We start from the raw sequence: 17,773 nt of genomic DNA, 5'->3' as shown, positions 1-17,773 counted from the left end.
TAACAACATCTCCACCCCGCTGATCCTCAACACTGGGGCCCCACAAGGGTGCGTTCTGAGCCCTCTCCTGTACTCCCTGTTCACCCACGACTGCGTGGCCATGCACGCCTCCAATTCAATCATCAAGTTTGCGGACGACACTACAGTGGTAGGCTTGATTACCAACAACGACGAGACGGCCTGCAAGGAGGAGGTGAGGGCCCTCGGAGTGTGGTGTCAGTAAAATAACCTCACACTCAACGTCAACAAAACAAAGGAGATGATTGTGGACTTCAGGAAACAGCAGAGGGAGCACCCCCTATCCACATCGACGGGACAGTAGTGGAGAGGGTAGTAAGTTTTAAGTTCCTCGGCATACACATCACGGACAAACTGAATTGGTCTACCCACACAGACAGCATTGTGAAAAATGTGCAGCAGCGCCTCTTCAACCTCAGGAGGCTGAAGAAATTCAGCTTGTCACCAAAAGCACTCACAAACTTCTACAGATACCCAATCGAGAGCATCCTATCGGGCTGTTTCACCGCCTGGTACGGCAACTGCTCCACCCACAACCGTAAGGATCACCAGAGGGAAGTGAGGTCTGCACAACGCATCACCGGGGGCAAACTACCTGCCCTCCAGGACACCTACACCACCCGATGTCCCAGGAAGGCCATAAAGAACATCAAGGACAACAACCACCCGAGCCACTGCCTGTTCACCCCGCTATCATCCAGAAGGCGAGGTCAGTACAGGTGCATCAAAGCAGGGACCGAGAGACTGAAAAACAGCTTCTATCTCAAGGCCATCAGACTGTTAAACAGCCACCACTAACATTGAGTGGCTGCTGCCAACACACTGACTCAACTTCAGACACTTTAATAATGGAAATTGATGGAAATTGATGGAAATGTATGGAAAAATATATCACTAGCCACTTTAAACAATGCTACTTAATATAATGTTTACCTACCCTACATTACTCATCTCATATGTATATGTATATACTGTACTCTATATCATCTACTGCATCTTTATGTAATGCATGTATCACTAGCCACTTTAAACTGTGCCACTTTGTTTACATACCCTACATTACTCATCTCATATGTATATACTGTACTCGATACCATCTACTGCATCTTGCCTATGCCGTTCTGTACCATCACTCATTCATATATCTTCATGTACATATTCTTTATCCCTTTACACTTGTGTGTATAAGGTAGTAGTTTTGGAATTGTTAGGTTAGATTACTCGTTGGTTATTACTGCATTGTCGGAACTAGAAGCACAAGCATTTCGCTACACTCGCATTAACATCTGCTAACCATGTGTATGTGACAAGTAAGATTTGATTTGATTTGTTGGAAGAAGTAGCAGTGGAGCAGTCCCTAATGTTGGAAGAAGTAGGAGTGGAGCAGTCCCTAATGTTGGGAGGAGGAGCAGAGCAGGCCCTACTATTGGGAGTAGGAGCGGAGCAGGCCCTACTGTTGGAAGAAGAAGGAGCAATGGGGGAAATTCATTCAAATAATGACATTCCTTCATTAACATTTCTTCGGGCTAGGCATCCCGCCAGCGGAACACCTGTCGAAAACTTCCAGTGAAATTGGAGGGTGCGCAATTCAAATAAATAATCATAAAAACTATGGATATTAAACATTTTGGTACATACAAGTGTCTTGTATCGGTTAAAAGCTTAAATTCTTGTTCATCTGTCTGATTTACAATAGGTTTTACAGCGACAGCATGCCATGCGATTGTTTGAGGACGTTGCCCCACATCAACACACTCCACCGGCACAGGCTTCATAAAATCACAAATAGCAATTAAATATTCACTTACTTAAAAAAAAAAAAATCTTCTGATTTGCAATCCAAAGGGTCCCAACTACTACATGTAGTATCGTTTTGTTAGATAAAATCCTTCTTTATATCCCAAAAAGTCAGTTTAGTTGGTGCTATCGATTTGAGTAATCCACTCGTTCAACACGCAGAGAAAGGAATCCAAAAAGCTACCGCTAAACTATGTTAAAACAAGTCAAAATACATTTCTATCTAATCCTCAGGTACCCTAAAATGTAATTAAACTATAATATTTCATACGGAAAGTATTATGTTCAATAGGAAAATTATATTAGCAGGCGTGCGCACAGACTGATTTCCAACTCAGTCCCAACTGATTTCCAACTGAGTCCCAGTACTAAAACTAATTTTTCTTCCTCATTTGGGAAGAAACAAGCCGGAAACTTTGAACAAAGACTGTTGACATCTAGTGGAAGCCATAGGAATTGCAATGTGGGAGCTGGATTTGAATATGCCCCTATACCTTCCATTGTAAGAGCATGTGCTCTCAAAAAAAAAGGAATTCCGGTTGGTATTTCTTTGGATTTTCTCCTAACATATATATTGTGTCATACATTAATTTAAAATTTCTACAAACTTCAAAGTGTTTTCTATCCAATGGTCCCAATTATATGCATATCCTGGCTTCTGGGCCTGAGTAACAGGCAGTTTACTTTGGGCATGTCAGCCAGGTGGAAATTCAGAAAAACTGACCCTAACCTGAAGAATGGTTGTAACTCCTGTTCTGATTTTAAGATTCTAACAACGTCAATGTGTTACAGTGCCTTGCGAAAGTATTCGGCCCCCTTGAACTTTGCGACCTTTTGCCACATTTCAGGCTTCAAACATAAAGATATAAAACTGTATTTTTTTGTGAAGAATCAACAACAAGTGGGACACAATCATGAAGTGGAACGACATTTATTGGATATTTCAAACTTTTTTAACAAATCAAAAACTGAAAAATTTGGTGTGCAAAATTATTCAGCCCCTTTACTTTCAGTGCAGCAAACTCTCTCCAGAAGTTCAGTGAGGATCTCTGAATGATCCAATGTTGACCTAAATGACTAATGATGATAAATACAATCCACCTGTGTGTAATCAAGTCTCCGTATAAATGCACCTGCACTGTGATAGTCTCAGAGGTCCGTTAAAAGCGCAGAGAGCATCATGAAGAACAAGGAACACACCAGGCAGGTCCGAGATACTGTTGTGAAGAAGTTTAAAGCCGGATTTGGATACAAAAAGATTTCCCAAGCTTTAAACATCCCAAGGAGCACTGTGCAAGCGATAATATTGAAATGGAAGGAGTATCAGACCACTGCAAATCTACCAAGACCTGGCCGTCCCTCTAAACTTTCAGCTCATACAAGGAGAAGACTGATCAGAGATGCAGCCAAGAGGCCCATGATCACTCTGGATGAACTGCAGAGATCTACAGCTGGGGTGGAAGACTCTGTCCATAGGACAACAATCAGTCGTATATTGCACAAATCTGGCCTTTATGGAAGAGTGGCAAGAAGAAAGCCATTTCTTAAAGATATCCATAAAAAGTGTTGTTTAAAGTTTGCCACAAGCCACCTGGGAGACACACCAAACATGTGGAAGAAGGTGCTCTGGTCAGATGAAACCAAAATTGAACTTTTTGGCAACAATGCAAAACATTATGTTTGGCGTAAAAGCAACACAGCTGAACACACCATCCCCACTGTCAAACATGGTGGTGGCAGCATCATGGTTTGGGCCTGCTTTTCTTCAGCAGGGACAGGGAAGATGGTTAAAATTCATGGGAAGATGGATGGAGCCAAATACAGGACCATTCTGGAAGAAAACCTGATGGAGTCTGCAAAAGACCTGAGACTGGGACGGAGATTTGTCTTCCAACAAGACAATGATCCAAAACATAAAGCAAAATCTACAATGGAATGGTTCAAAAATAAACATATCCAGGTGTTAGAATGGCCAAGTCAAAGTCCAGACCTGAATCCAATAGAGAATCTGTGGAAAGAACTGAAAACTGCTGTTCTCAAATGCTCTCCATCCAACCTCACTGAGCTCGAGCTGTTTTGCAAGGAGGAATGGGAAAAAATGTGCAAAACTGATAGAGACATACCCCAAGCGACTTACAGCTGTAATCGCAGCAAAAGGTGGCGCTACAAAGTATTAACTTAAGGGGGCTGAATAATTTTGCACGCCCAATTTTTCAGTTTTTGATTTGTTAAAAAAGTTTGAAATATCCAATAAATGTCGTTCCACTTCATGATTGTGTCCCACTTGTTGTTGATTCTTCACAAAAAAATACAGTTTTATATCTTTATGTTTGAAGCCTGAAATGTGACAAAAGGTCGCAAAGTTCAAGGGGGCCGAATACTTTCGCAAGGCACTGTATATAGACTTATTTAGGAGATGTCGAGGACAGAGGACGGCATGACAAAAAATATTGAGTAATAAATTAATACAATTTATGAGCAGTCAAAATGACTGATTTAGCGGTTCTAGTGTAAAATGGGTTTGATTTAAAGTTGTGTTGTGATTTTTTTTAAATGCATTTGGAATAAATTATGTTGATATAGTTGGAGGGAGATAAAGGGGCTCTCTGATATTTGTTGGCTCTCTGTTGCAGCAATTCTCCCCTCTGCATAGAGTCCTCCAATGGCACCACAATGAGACCCTCACACACACCCATTAACCAAGATTAAGATTATGGCAACTCCACCCCATCCCTAGAATCCATGTCCAGGTGGGACAGCGACAGCGACTCCACACACACTCATCCCCAAAACCAACACGAAGGCCAGGCGCGCAACAACAACAACCTTCCTCCCACAAATAATAAAAACAAGGAGACGGAACAAACAGACCAGAATTTTAACTCTTTCCTCTACTGGAGGCCTCCGTTAGTGGATATCAGCCAGGAGCTGGAGATGCTGAAGGGCCAGGGTCCTCGGACTCGGACAGAGGGAGAAAAGGAGGAGGAGGTGGTGGTGTCCAGTCTGGATCCAGCCACCTGCTCTCAGATCCAGAAGGTATTGGACTGCCTCCACATGGACGACCCTGATGTACAAGGTGAGGATTGAGGGAAACATGTCTCGTCAAAGGTTGTTAATTAAGTAAAGAAATTGGTTCAATAATTTTGGACAAGTTGTGTTTTATGGTGACACAATGCACTGGATATCATCCAACCTTCACAACATTATTTAACACACAGTGAACTTAATAGTCTGGACATTTAGGAGTTTGAGCTTGACCTGTGTATTCACAACCGTGTGTGTGTGTTTTTTGTGCGTGTGTTTTTTTGTGTGTGTGTGTTTTGTGTGTGTGTGTCTTTCCGCATGCGTCTCCCAGCCCAAGTACAGGTGCTCTCAGCCGCCATAAAGGCTGCCCAGCTGGAGAGCCAGTCTGAGGAGGAGGGCGAGTCAAAGAGCCAGACACCAGAGGATGGAGAACCAGATGAGGAGTCCTCCCAGAACAGAGTGACCACAGAGGAGACACAGACACCTGAGCCACCAACCCAGCAGGCCAGGGACCCAGCACCCACAGAAGAACAGAAAGAGGCAGAAGCTGAGCCTCAGGAATCACCCCCCAACTCGCCTGTCCTAGTACGGGATGACTCGGAAGGAGTGGAGTCAAAATTACTTTGATGAATTCCTTTTTGACACTGAGGGACTATATGGAACATTCACACTGTTAAAAATACTAACGTTATATGTAATTTTGACACTGGGGCTGCTCTTGAGCCAAAAGGGTTCCACTAAATGTAGAGATATGGTCCAGAAGTTCCCTCATGTTTGTCTGTGCTAGCTGACTGTTATATTTGTCTGTGCTAGCTGACTGCTATATTTGTCTGCTAGCTGACTGGTATGTTTGTCTGTGCGAGCTGACTGGTATATTTGTCTGTGCTAGCTGACTGGTATATTTGTCTGTGCTAGCTGACTGGTATATTTGTCTGTGCTAGCTGACTGGTATATTTGTCTGTGCTAGCTGACTGGTATATTTGTCTGTGCTAGCTGACTGGTATATTTGTCTGTGCTAGCTGACTGGTATATTTGCCTGTGCTAGCTGACTGGTATATTTGTCTGTGCTAGCTGACTGGTATGTTTGTCTGTGCTAGCTGACTGGTATATTTGTCTGTGCGAGCTGACTGGTATATTTGTCTGTGCTAGCTGACTGGTGTATTTGTCTGTGCTAGCTGACTGGTATGTTTGTCTGTGCTAGCTGACTGGTATATTTGTCTGTGCTAGCTGACTGGTATATTTGTCTGTGCTAGATGTTAGTCTGTGCTAGCTGACTGTTATATTTGTCTGTGCTAGCTGACTGGTATATTTGTCTGCTAGCTGACTGGTATATTTGCCTGTGCTAGCTGACTGGTATATTTGTCTGTGCTATCTGACTGGTATATTTGTCTGTGCTAGCTGACTGGTATATTTGTCTGTGCTAGCTGACTGGTATATTTGCCTGTGCTAGCTGACTGGTATATTTGTCTGTGCTAGCTGACTGGTATATTTGTCTGTGCTAGCTGACTGGTATATTTGTCTGTGCTAGCTGACTGGTATATTTGTCTGTGCTAGCTGACTGGTATATTTGTCTGTGCTAGCTGACTGGTATATTTGTCTGTGCTAGCTGACTGGTATATTTGTCTGTGCTAGCTGACTGGTATATTTGCCTGTGCTAGCTGACTGGTATATTTGTCTGTGCTAGCTGACTGGTATGTTTGTCTGTGCTAGCTGACTGGTATATTTGTCTGTGCGAGCTGACTGGTATATTTGTCTGTGCTAGCTGACTGGTGTATTTGTCTGTGCTAGCTGACTGGTATGTTTGTCTGTGCTAGCTGACTGGTATATTTGTCTGTGCTAGCTGACTGGTATATTTGTCTGTGCTAGATGTTAGTCTGTGCTAGCTGACTGTTATATTTGTCTGTGCTAGCTGACTGGTATATTTGTCTGCTAGCTGACTGGTATATTTGCCTGTGCTAGCTGACTGGTATATTTGTCTGTGCTAGCTGACTGGTATATTTGTCTGTGCTAGCTGACTGGTATATTTGTCTGTGCTAGCTGACTGGTATATTTGCCTGTGCTAGCTGACTGGTATATTTGTCTGTGCTAGCTGACTGGTATATTTGTCTGTGCTAGCTGACTGGTATATTTGTCTGTGCTAGCTGACTGGTATATTTGTCTGTGCTAGCTGACTGGTATATTTGTCTGTGCTAGCTGACTGGTATATTTGTCAGTGCTAGCTGACTGGTATATTTGCCTGTGCTAGCTGACTGGTATATTTGTCTGTGCTAGCTGACTGGTATATTTGCCTGTGCTAGCTGACTGGTATATTTGTCTATGTATCTACTCCTGTTGTTGGTCAGGAGCCGGAGCTGATGGAGAGCCTGGAGGGGAAAGAGGACTCTGCTTTCAACCAGGTGTGTGAGGAGAAGTCCAAGGTCCAGGTCAGTTCGTCAGTTCTGTCAAACACTGAATTTCTGAATTTCTAATAAACCTTACTGTGCACATAGAGGGACATTTATGATCCAGTCAAGTCTGGTGTACATCTACATTTAAATTGTTTTGTCTGAGAAAAGTAAAACGATCCAATGTCCAAGGAATTGCGATTGACAAGATCTAGGGTCAGTGTTCCAGAACCAGATTCAGCCTAGTCCTGGTCTAAAATGCGAATCTTCATTGGTGGTGCATTTGAGTCCACGATCTGGCCCTGATCCAGGGGACCAGCTGACGGCGGCCGACCTGGTGCCCATCTTCAACGGCTTCCTTAAGGACCTGGACGAGGTGCGCATCGGCGTGCTCAAACACCTCTATGACTTCCTCAAGGTGAGACCACCATACGTGTAACGAGCAACTGTGTAGCGATTCTAAATCGGCCATCTACATAGGCTACACATTAAAATGAAAACGTTTGGTCCACCTGCTGTGCTCTTTTACTAGCCTGGTCCCAGATCTGTTCGTGCTCTTCTTACCAACTCCATTGCTCATTGTCAAGCCAAACATTGACAAGGAGTTGTCATGAGAGCACAAACAGACTGGAACTCAGGCTACCATAATACGTATCACATGGTAAATCTAGAGTGGATTTTAAATGTGGATGTCTGACTGACTTGACCTGTGTACTGAGTTCATATGGTTGTCATAGAACCAATTTCTCTTTCTCAATAACAACATGTTTAGTTTACAGGTTGACTCCTTTTACTCTTATTTCGTTTGTCTCCACTTCTTTTAATACTTGTGCCTAGCGTCACTAATAAATGATAATTTGTTGTCCAGGGGTTTTGTAATGATGGGGAAACATGATGAGGGTGTTTCCACCAATTCGGTGCCTTTTGAAACGCGTCACTTTTGGTTTCACCCAATTTTACCATTCTGTCTTAACGAACTCATTTTCCCATTCATTTAGATACCAGCTGGCCGGGTGAGTTTCCCATTCATTTAGATACCAGCTGGCCGGGTGAGTCTCCTATTCATTTAGATCAGGGCCAGTCTTTCTCATTCATCTAGGATCGAGGCCTCCAGATTTCTCCCAATAGAGGGCGCACTTGCCACCAGACTGTGATGTCATGCACAATTTTAGTATTCCACTTGGATGGGCCTTCCAATGATCACAGGGTTTCATCCAGGTCAGCAGGGTGGATCAGCCAAAGAATGATGCTCCTGAGCAGGACAGCATATGACAATAAATCACTAACATTGGGCCCGTATCCTCAGTATCTCGGCGTAGGAGTGCTGAACTAGAACCAGTTTTGCCTTTTAGATCGTAATAAGATTATATGGACAGATCGTAGATCAGCATTCCTACTGAGACAGTTTGTGGATTCAGGTCCTGGCCCCGTATCTGTTTGTGCTCTTGTCTACTCCATCAAGCCAAACACACCAATGAGTGACAGGGACTTGGCATGATGGCTCAAACAGACTGTCACTCAGGTTAACATGGCGCTCCATGCTGTCACAGAAGCAGTCACCCTCTTGGTTTTATTTACTCTGCTCTCCCAATGTATATAGAAGTATTGTTGTACTTCTTTGTGGAGTGAAGATATCAGAGAAAGAAAATGTTTATTTTTAGGATGACCCCCCTGAAGAGCCAGTGTGTGTTGAACAGAACGTCTTCATGTGTGTGTCCACAGGCAGCTGATCTTGATCATGGAGTTGTACAGCCACGATGATGTGTATAACTACCTCAGACAAATAGCACTGACCCTCTGCTCAGACAAAGTGTCAGAGGTCCGGTGGATCTCTTACCAGCTGGTAGGCATGCCATTTGTACTTGAATTTTATGGGGGGGTGAAATGATGTAACAATGTTTTCTTTATTATTGTTTGACAGCCTCAAGTGCTCATATTGTCCTCGATGATATGAGGTGTGCTCGTGTGCGCATGTCTGTATTGTGACAAACTTCTGTGGAAGTGACAGTCATCTCATCAGTGACCTGCCTTTCTTAAGAGTTGGAAGCATCCAAACATTGTTTGCCTCACAAATGGCTGAAAATATTCCATTGTCTGTGTCAGGTCCACATTAGGTAGACATCAATAGAAAAATAGGAAACGACTATGAAATAACAAAATATTTCAGTTGTGTATATTACTTCTTTTTATTTGATCATCTCATCTCTGCTCAGGCAATAGTAGCCAGCCAACCATCTAACGGTATCTCTGTGCTTCCCATACTCAACAGTCTTTTAGTCCTCCTACTTAGCTAGGCTAGTGGCTAGCTGGTAGCTGCCTAAGTATGCTGCAGAGCTGTCTGACAAAATAATTTGACTAGTTCTTTAAAGAAGACGTGGCATAATTTCAAGAATGCTTATATCCTGCTCCTATAACTATCAATCGGGTAGCGCTACTTCACGTACTGTCTCTATCCCTCTAGTCATGTTGTGTACATTACTCTCGTGGGGGCTCTGTCCGAGCCAGGAAGAACAGGCGCAATGGATTGTGGTCATTGTATTCAATTACCACGTTTATGCTCTGAACTAGGTTGAATATTTGCTTCATGAAAACTACAACTCCCTTCAGCCCAGCTTCCCACATACACTATATAGACAAAGGTATGTGGACACCCCTTCAAATGAGTGGATTCGGCTATTTCAGCCACACCATTTCAGCACACAGCCATGCAATCTCCATAGACAAACATTGACAGTAGAATGGCCTTACTGAAGAGCTCAGTGACTTTCAGCGTGGCACCGTCATAGGATGCCACATTTTCTACAAGTCAGTATGTCCCGATCAACTGTAAGTACTGTTATTGTGAAGTGGCAACGTCTAGGTGCAACAACAGCTCAGCCGCGAAGTGGTAGGCCACACAAGCTCACAGAACGGGACCGCCGAGTGTTGTAGCGTGTTAAAATCTGTCTAACACAAAAATGTGAGGAAGACCTAGGAGACACTATTGATGATGAATGGATACAGATGTGTTTGAATGCCGTCATGTTCATATAATCTCAGACATAAATTACTGCAGTTTAAGATCATCAGTAGAATGTACTATATGCCAGTGAAACTGAATATCATGCACTCAGAGATGTAATTCCTCTGCTGGAGGTGTAAAACACAAAAGGGGACATATTTTCATATGTTATGCTATCGTGAAGGCTGACTGAATTCTGGCAAAGAGTATGTACTTTTATCTCAGCATGTCTACAGATTATCCCTTCTCCCTGGTTTTGTTTGCTTGGAAATGTTGATACTGGAGGCTGTTATCAGAAGAAACTGTGTAACTTAGCATTTATAACGGCTAAGACATGCATTGCCATTAATTGGAAGGATGGTTATCCTCCTACAATGTCACAATAGATGACAGAAATGTCAAGTTATGTATCACTAGATTTGATTTATTACAAGATTTAAAAGTATACTGCGCGACAAAGTACACTGTATTGAAAACATGTGCGTCTATAACTTTCTTACTCATCATTATTCATAATTCATTCAGGATTATCCATAATCATGGTAGCATCCACATTCACGGAGACGTGTTTAGAAACAGATTATATTCTTATTTACAATCAAAGTAACCCCCAAAATGACCCCAAAAGTGTCATATTACATTGTGTAGAAATGCAGGAAATGGGCCTCCCGAGTGGTGCAGCGGTCTAAGGCACTGCATCGCACTCCTCCGACACATTTGTGCGGCTGGCTTCCTGGTTAAGCGAGCAGTGTGTCAAGAAGCAGCGTGGATTAGAAGGGTCGTGTTTCGGAGACAGCGGAAACGGTGATGGAACAAGAGGATAACTACCAATTGAGGAGGAAAAGGGGTAAAAATAATAATAGTGCACATTTTTTTAAATGCAAGAAATGAGCTTTAGATGGCCAACATAATTCTGAGGGAGGACCCCCACTGACAGCGCATTGAGCAAACAAAACAACCCTCGAAATAAGAACTGGAATTTCATGGCTCTATTACTGAACTCTCTGTTGAACACAAATACCTGAATGGGAAGAGACTGTCACTGGCAACCATGGTTATAAGGAGGGGATACTATAATATAATGTTGTTTGGTCTGTAACTTACCACCCTCCTCGTAGCAAAAAACACCTGAGCTAATTATAACACACAAAGAAAGCAATCTAATTAAATTCATCCTTATAACATTGCCTAAAATTATGAATAACCTACTAATGTGATACACCTATACAGGCAATATAACAATGCCGATGTACAAACTATGTCATACTGTATGTAAGGATAAGCGGTTAACCTCTCTGGTAAAAGTGGGAAGGTAGCGTCCCACCTCGACAACAGCCAGTGAAATTGCAAGGCGCCAAATTCAAAACAACAGAAATCCCACAATTAAAATTCCTCAAACATACAATTATTATATACCATTTTAAAGATAAATGTCTTGTAAATCCAACGACAATATCCGATTTCAAAAAGGCTTCCAGCCAAGGAGAGGGCTCACAAAAGTCAGAAATAGCTATTAAATTAATCACTAACCTTTGATGATCTTCATCAGATGGCACTCATAGGACCTCATGTTACACAATTCATTTATGTGTTGTTCGATAAAGTTCATATTTATATCAAAAAATCTCAGTTTAAATTGGCGTGTTAAGTTCAGAATTGCATTGTCTCAAACAAAGATCCGGTGAAAGTGCAGAGAGCCACATCAAATTACAGAAATACTCATCATAAACATTGATCTAAGATACAAGAGCTTAACATACATTTAAAGATAAACTTCTACGTAATGCAACCGCTGTGTCAGATTTCAAAAAAGCGAAAGCACACTTTGCGATTATGTTTTGTCAGCACCTAGCCACAAAAACCATAGGAAGGAAGCCATAGAGATAGTGAACTGGGTCCTAAGTCTTTGTATGGTGGATAGGTTTTCAATGGAAAAACAGCCTTTCAAAATAATTTTACTTCCTGGTTGGATTTTCCTCAGGTTTTCGCCTGCCATATCAGTTCTGTTATACTCACAGATATTATTTTAACAGTTCTGGAAACTTTAGAGTGTTTTCTATTCAAATCTACTAATTATATGCATATCCTAGCTTCTCCGCCTGAGTAGCAGGCAGTTTAATTTGGGCACGCTTTTCATCCAAAATTCCAAATGCTGCCCCCTACCCTAGTGAAGTTCTTAAGGATAGGGGGCAGCATTTTCACTTTTGGATAAATAGCGTGCACAATTTCAACTTCCTGCTACTCATGCCAGGAATATATTCTATGCATATGATTAGTAGGTGTGGATAGAAAACACTCTGAAGTTTCTAAAACTGGTTCAATCATGTCTGTGACTATAACATAACTTATGTAGCACATCCTGGAACAACGTTACACTGTTGATAGTTACGCTAGAGGAAAAAAGGTGCATGGTTTGTTTACTTGCTCTATTGAATACAGATTGCCCCGTCTACAATTTGATCGATTATTAACGTTTAAAAATACCTAAAGTTGTATTACAAAAGTAGTTTGAAATATTTTGGCAAAGTTTATAGGCAACTTTTGAAATGTTTTGTAGTGACGTTGTGTTTTGGCAAGCTGTTTTTTTAAGGATCAAACCTGCTTTATAAATGGACATTTTGGGTATACATGGACGGAATTAATCGAAAAAAAAGGACCAATTGTGATGTTTATTGGAGTGCAACAAAGAAGCTCGTCAAAGGTAATGCATGTTTTATATTTTATTTCAGCGTTTTGTGTAGCGCCTGCTACGCTAGTTCTTTTGTTTACAACTGGTTCAGATGGGTGTATGCTATCAGATAATAGCTTCTCATGCTTTCGCCGAAAAGCATTTTTAAAATCTGACATGTTGGCTGGATTCACAACGAGTGTAGCTTTAATTGAGTATCCTGCATGTGTGATTTAATGAAAGTTTGAGTTTTATAACATTTTATTTTAATTTGGCGCTCTGCATTTCCCGGGGCAATTGGCCACTTGAGACGCTAGCGTCTCACTATCCCCAAGAGGCAAGCCGTCATTTTGATTAAGACATGAGTGAGCTGAGGCGGATGTTGCCTATATACCGCTTATTCGTTCAGCACTTTTGAAATGGACAGCGACATAATTCAGAGCATGGGTCATTCTTACAGTATTTTCCCCGTACTCCAAGTCAGAACAGTAGGATAAATAACGGGGGCACATAAGCAGACAATGAAAGCCCTTACAATGAGGGTACGTAGCAGACAATGAAAGCTCTTACAATGGAGCTGTTACAATATTAGATGATGGCATTTCTCTAAAACAGGCTATAGGCTATATGTGGACCACCAAGTCAGAACAGTTGTACAAACAGGTATCACACAATTGCCACACTATTTAATGCATGATAATTCTGGCAAGCACGTACCTATTTTTTTCCATTTGTTTGTTGTAAAGGTCGATGGCTCGTATATACAGTGGGGCAAAAAAGTATTTAGTCAGGCACCAATTGTGCAAGTTCTCCCACTTAAAAAGACGAGAGAAGCCTGTAATTTTCATCATAGGTACACTTCAACTATGACAGACAAAATGAGAGAAAAGAAATCCAGAAAATCACATTGTAGGATTTTTAATGAATGTATTTGCAAATTATGGTGGAAAATAAGTATTTGGTCAATAACAAAAAGTTTATCTCAATACTTTGTTATATACCTTTTGTTGGCAATGACAGAGGTCAAATGTTTTCTGTAAGTCTTCACAAGGTTTTCACACACTGTTGATGGTATTTTGGCCCATTCCTCCATGCAGATCTCTTCTAGAGCAGTGATGTTTTGGGGCTGTTGCTGGGCAACACGGACTTTCAACTCCCTCCAAAGATTTTCTATGGGGTTGAGATCTGGAGACTGGCTAGGCCACTCCATGACCTTGAAATGCTTCTTACGAAGCCACTCCTTCGTTGCCCGGGCGGTGTGTTTGGGATCATTGTCATGCTGAAAGACCCAGCCACGTTTCATCTTCAATGCCCTTGCTGATGGAAGGAGGTTTTCACTCAAAATCTCAGGATACATGGCCCCATTCATTCTTTCCTTTACACGGATCAGTCGTCCTGGTCCCTTTGCCGGCACAATTGGCCCAGCGTCGTCCGGGTTAGGGATTTTGCCGGGGTAGGCCGTCATTGTAAATAAGAATTTGTTCTTAACTGACTTGCCTAGTTAAATAAAGGTTAAAAACCATCACCTAATAGCAATACTGCATTTCTTTACCAGACTTGCTGAAAGACCCACCATGGACACATGCCTGCTGTGTCGAACGGTTTATTATTTTAAACAATTTATTATTTTTAATTCCTGAAGATGTAACTTTTTGTAGATACAGAGTTTTTCCAGTACGCTGGCAATATCTGTGTCATGTTAATTCGGTCACGTAAAACATTTGGCAGAATAAAGCAAAAGTCAAGCCAGTATCTCCTTGTTTCAGTCCGTTTTCTTTCTGTCTGCCTAACGAACTTGACCCTGTTATCTTTGTAGGGGCCAATGTTAAGGGCCAGACTCCCCCGGGGCGCGGGGCCCTCCAGGTGGCCGCCACCGAGGGCCAGTTGCAGTCCATTCAGGAGCTACTGGTGCCCCACACCAACTGGAGGACGCTGAGGGCATGACAGCTCTGAGAACCGCCATGCGCTGGGGCCAGAGGAAGAGCACCCGGCAGCTCTTCCTCTTCCACTGGCAGGAGCGTGACTTCCAGCTATGTACCTGGCACTGGGGTGCCCACGCCCAGAGATACAGCACCTCCCTGGGGCGCTGTAGCCGTGGGGTGGAGGGCAGGGTGGAAGTGAGGCAGAACACGGCCATGAGGGCCCAGGCAAGGAGGGCGTGGATGGGGGATGCGTGACCAGAGCTGCATGTCAAGAACAGGGCAGATGGCCAAGAGCCTGGTCCTGGAGAGTCGTGTACGCAGGTATTTATTCCAGCCCAGCACTAACACACCAGTTCCTAACTACTCTGGATTGAATCACATGAGCAGTCAGATCTTTTGAATCAGATGTGTTAGTGTTGGGTTGGAACAAAAAACTTGCTAACAGACAATGTTTCCCCCTTGTTCATTTAGTCAGAAGTTTGCCTACCTCTCCCACATCGGACGTTGAGTAAGTGCTTTCGCAATGGTCCCGAGCAGCAAAACTGCCTTCATGAAATCATCAAGAAGCAGAAAAGTAGATGAACTGACGTTTATAATCAAGATAAACCAGTGACAAAAAGGTGCAGCTAAAAGGTGTAATCACATTAGTCAGAGATGGGGAAATAAGATTTCTTGAGCAACCTGGACGACAGAATGTGACACTGCTTATTGGTGAATAACAGTAGAAACCAGAGAGATGAGAACAAAGTACCTTTAATGTTTAAAGTACCTTTAAAAAAAGTTTTACCAGAGAGATAAATCAGAACAACATTGTAAAAATATATAAATACTAGAAAATATATATATTAATACTATATGATAAAAGCCAATTCAAAAGGAGTTGAAAACTGTTAAATGGGGAATAAAGTACCTTGAAATCTTAAATGATTGCATTGCCGTCGCAGCATCGCAGCAGTGCCTTCGGAAACCCTCAACGTTTCCACATTTTGTTACTTTACAGCCTTATTCTGAAATTGATTACATCATTTCACCCCACATCAATCTACATACAATAGACAAAAGACAAAGACAAAGCGAAAAAAGGTTTTTAGATTTTTTGCAAATAAACATAAAAAAAATCTGACCCTTTGCTATGAGACTCTAAATTTATCTCAGGTGCATCCTGTTTCCATTGATCATCCTTGATACATTTTTACAACTTGATTTGAGTCCACCTGTGGTAAATTCAATTGATTGGAAATTATTTGGAAAGGCACACACCGGTCTATATAAGGTCCCACAGTTGACATTGCGTGTCAGAGCAAAAACCAAACTATGAGGTTGAAGGAATTGTTCCGTAGAGCTCCAAGACAGGATTGTGTCAAGGCAAAGATCTGGGGAAGGGTACCAAAAAATTTCTGCAGCATTGAAGGTCCCCAAGAACAGTGGCCTCCATCATTCTTAAATGGAAAAAGTTTGGAACCACCAAGACTCTTCTTAGAGCTGGCCACCCGGCCAAACTGAGCAATCGGGGTAGAAGGGCCTTGGTCAGGGAGGTGACCAAGAACCCGATGGTCACTCTGACAGAGCTCCAGAGTTCTGCAGCACTCTACCAATCAGGCCTTTATGCTAGAGTTGCCAGACAGAAGCCATTCCTCAGTAAAAGGCACATAACAGCCCGCTTGGAGTTAGTCAAAAGGCTAACTTATTAGATCTTTTATAGTCATGTTGCGCGAGTTGGAACTGGTGTTTTTCTGGATCAAATGCGCCAAATAAATGGACATTTTGGAGATATAATGACGGAATTAATCAAACAAAAGGACCATTTGTGATGTTTATTGGACATATTGGAGTGCCAACAGAAGAAGCTCTTCAAAGGTAAGGCATGAATTATATCGTTATTTCTGAGTTTTGTGTCACGCCTGTCGGGATGAAATATGATTGTCTGTGTTTGTTTTGATGGGGTGCTGTCCTCAGATAATAGCATGGTTTGCTTTCGCCTTAAAGCGTTTTTGAAATCTGACACGGTGGCTCGATTAACAAGAAGGTAAGCTTCAATTTGGTGTACTGCACTTGTGATTGTATGAAAGTTAAATATTTCTAATAATTAAATTTTAATTTGGCGCTCTGCCATTTCACCGGATGTTGTCAAATCGATCCGTTAACGGGATTTGATCCCTAAGAAGTTTTAAGAGGATCTGCAGAGAAGAATGGGAGAAACTCCCCAAATACAGGTGTGCCAAGCTTGTAGCTTCATACCCAAGTAGACTTGAGGCTGTAATCACTCCCAAAGGTGCTTCAACAAAGTACCGAGTAAAGGGTCTGAATACTTATGTAAATGTGATATTTCAGGTTTTATTTATTTATACTTTTTTGAAAACCTTTTTTTGCTTTGTCATCATGGGACATTGTGTGTAGATTGAGATCAAAAAATACAATTTAATACATTTTAGAATAGAGCTGTAATGGGAAAAAAATGGAAAAAGTGAAGAGGTCTGAATACTTTCCAAATGCACTGAATACAGGGGAGTGATGGGAGTATTAATATTTGATGTGTCATTTGCCCTGTATAGAAATCAAGATATTTTCCTTGTCAATATATTCTTCATGTCAATGTATTATCCATGTCAATATATTCTTCATGTCAATATATTATCCATGTCAATATATTCTTCATGTCAATATATTATCCATGTCAATATATTATCCATGTCAATATATTATCCATATCAATATATTATCCATGTCAATATATTATCCATGTCAATATATTATCCATGTCAATATATTATCCATGTCAATATATTATCCATGTCAATATATTATCCATGTCAATTTATTATCCATGTCAATATATTATCCATGTCAATATATTCTTCATGTCAATATATTCTTCATGTCAATATATTATCCATGTCAATATATTCTTCATGTCAATATATTCTTCATGTCAATATATTATCCATATCAATATATTATC

Source organism: Oncorhynchus mykiss, chromosome 7 (genome assembly GCF_013265735.2).
Source record: "Oncorhynchus mykiss isolate Arlee chromosome 7, USDA_OmykA_1.1, whole genome shotgun sequence".
Lineage (NCBI taxonomy): Eukaryota > Metazoa > Chordata > Actinopteri > Salmoniformes > Salmonidae > Oncorhynchus > Oncorhynchus mykiss.
Note: the sequence above shows the minus strand (reverse complement) of the source record.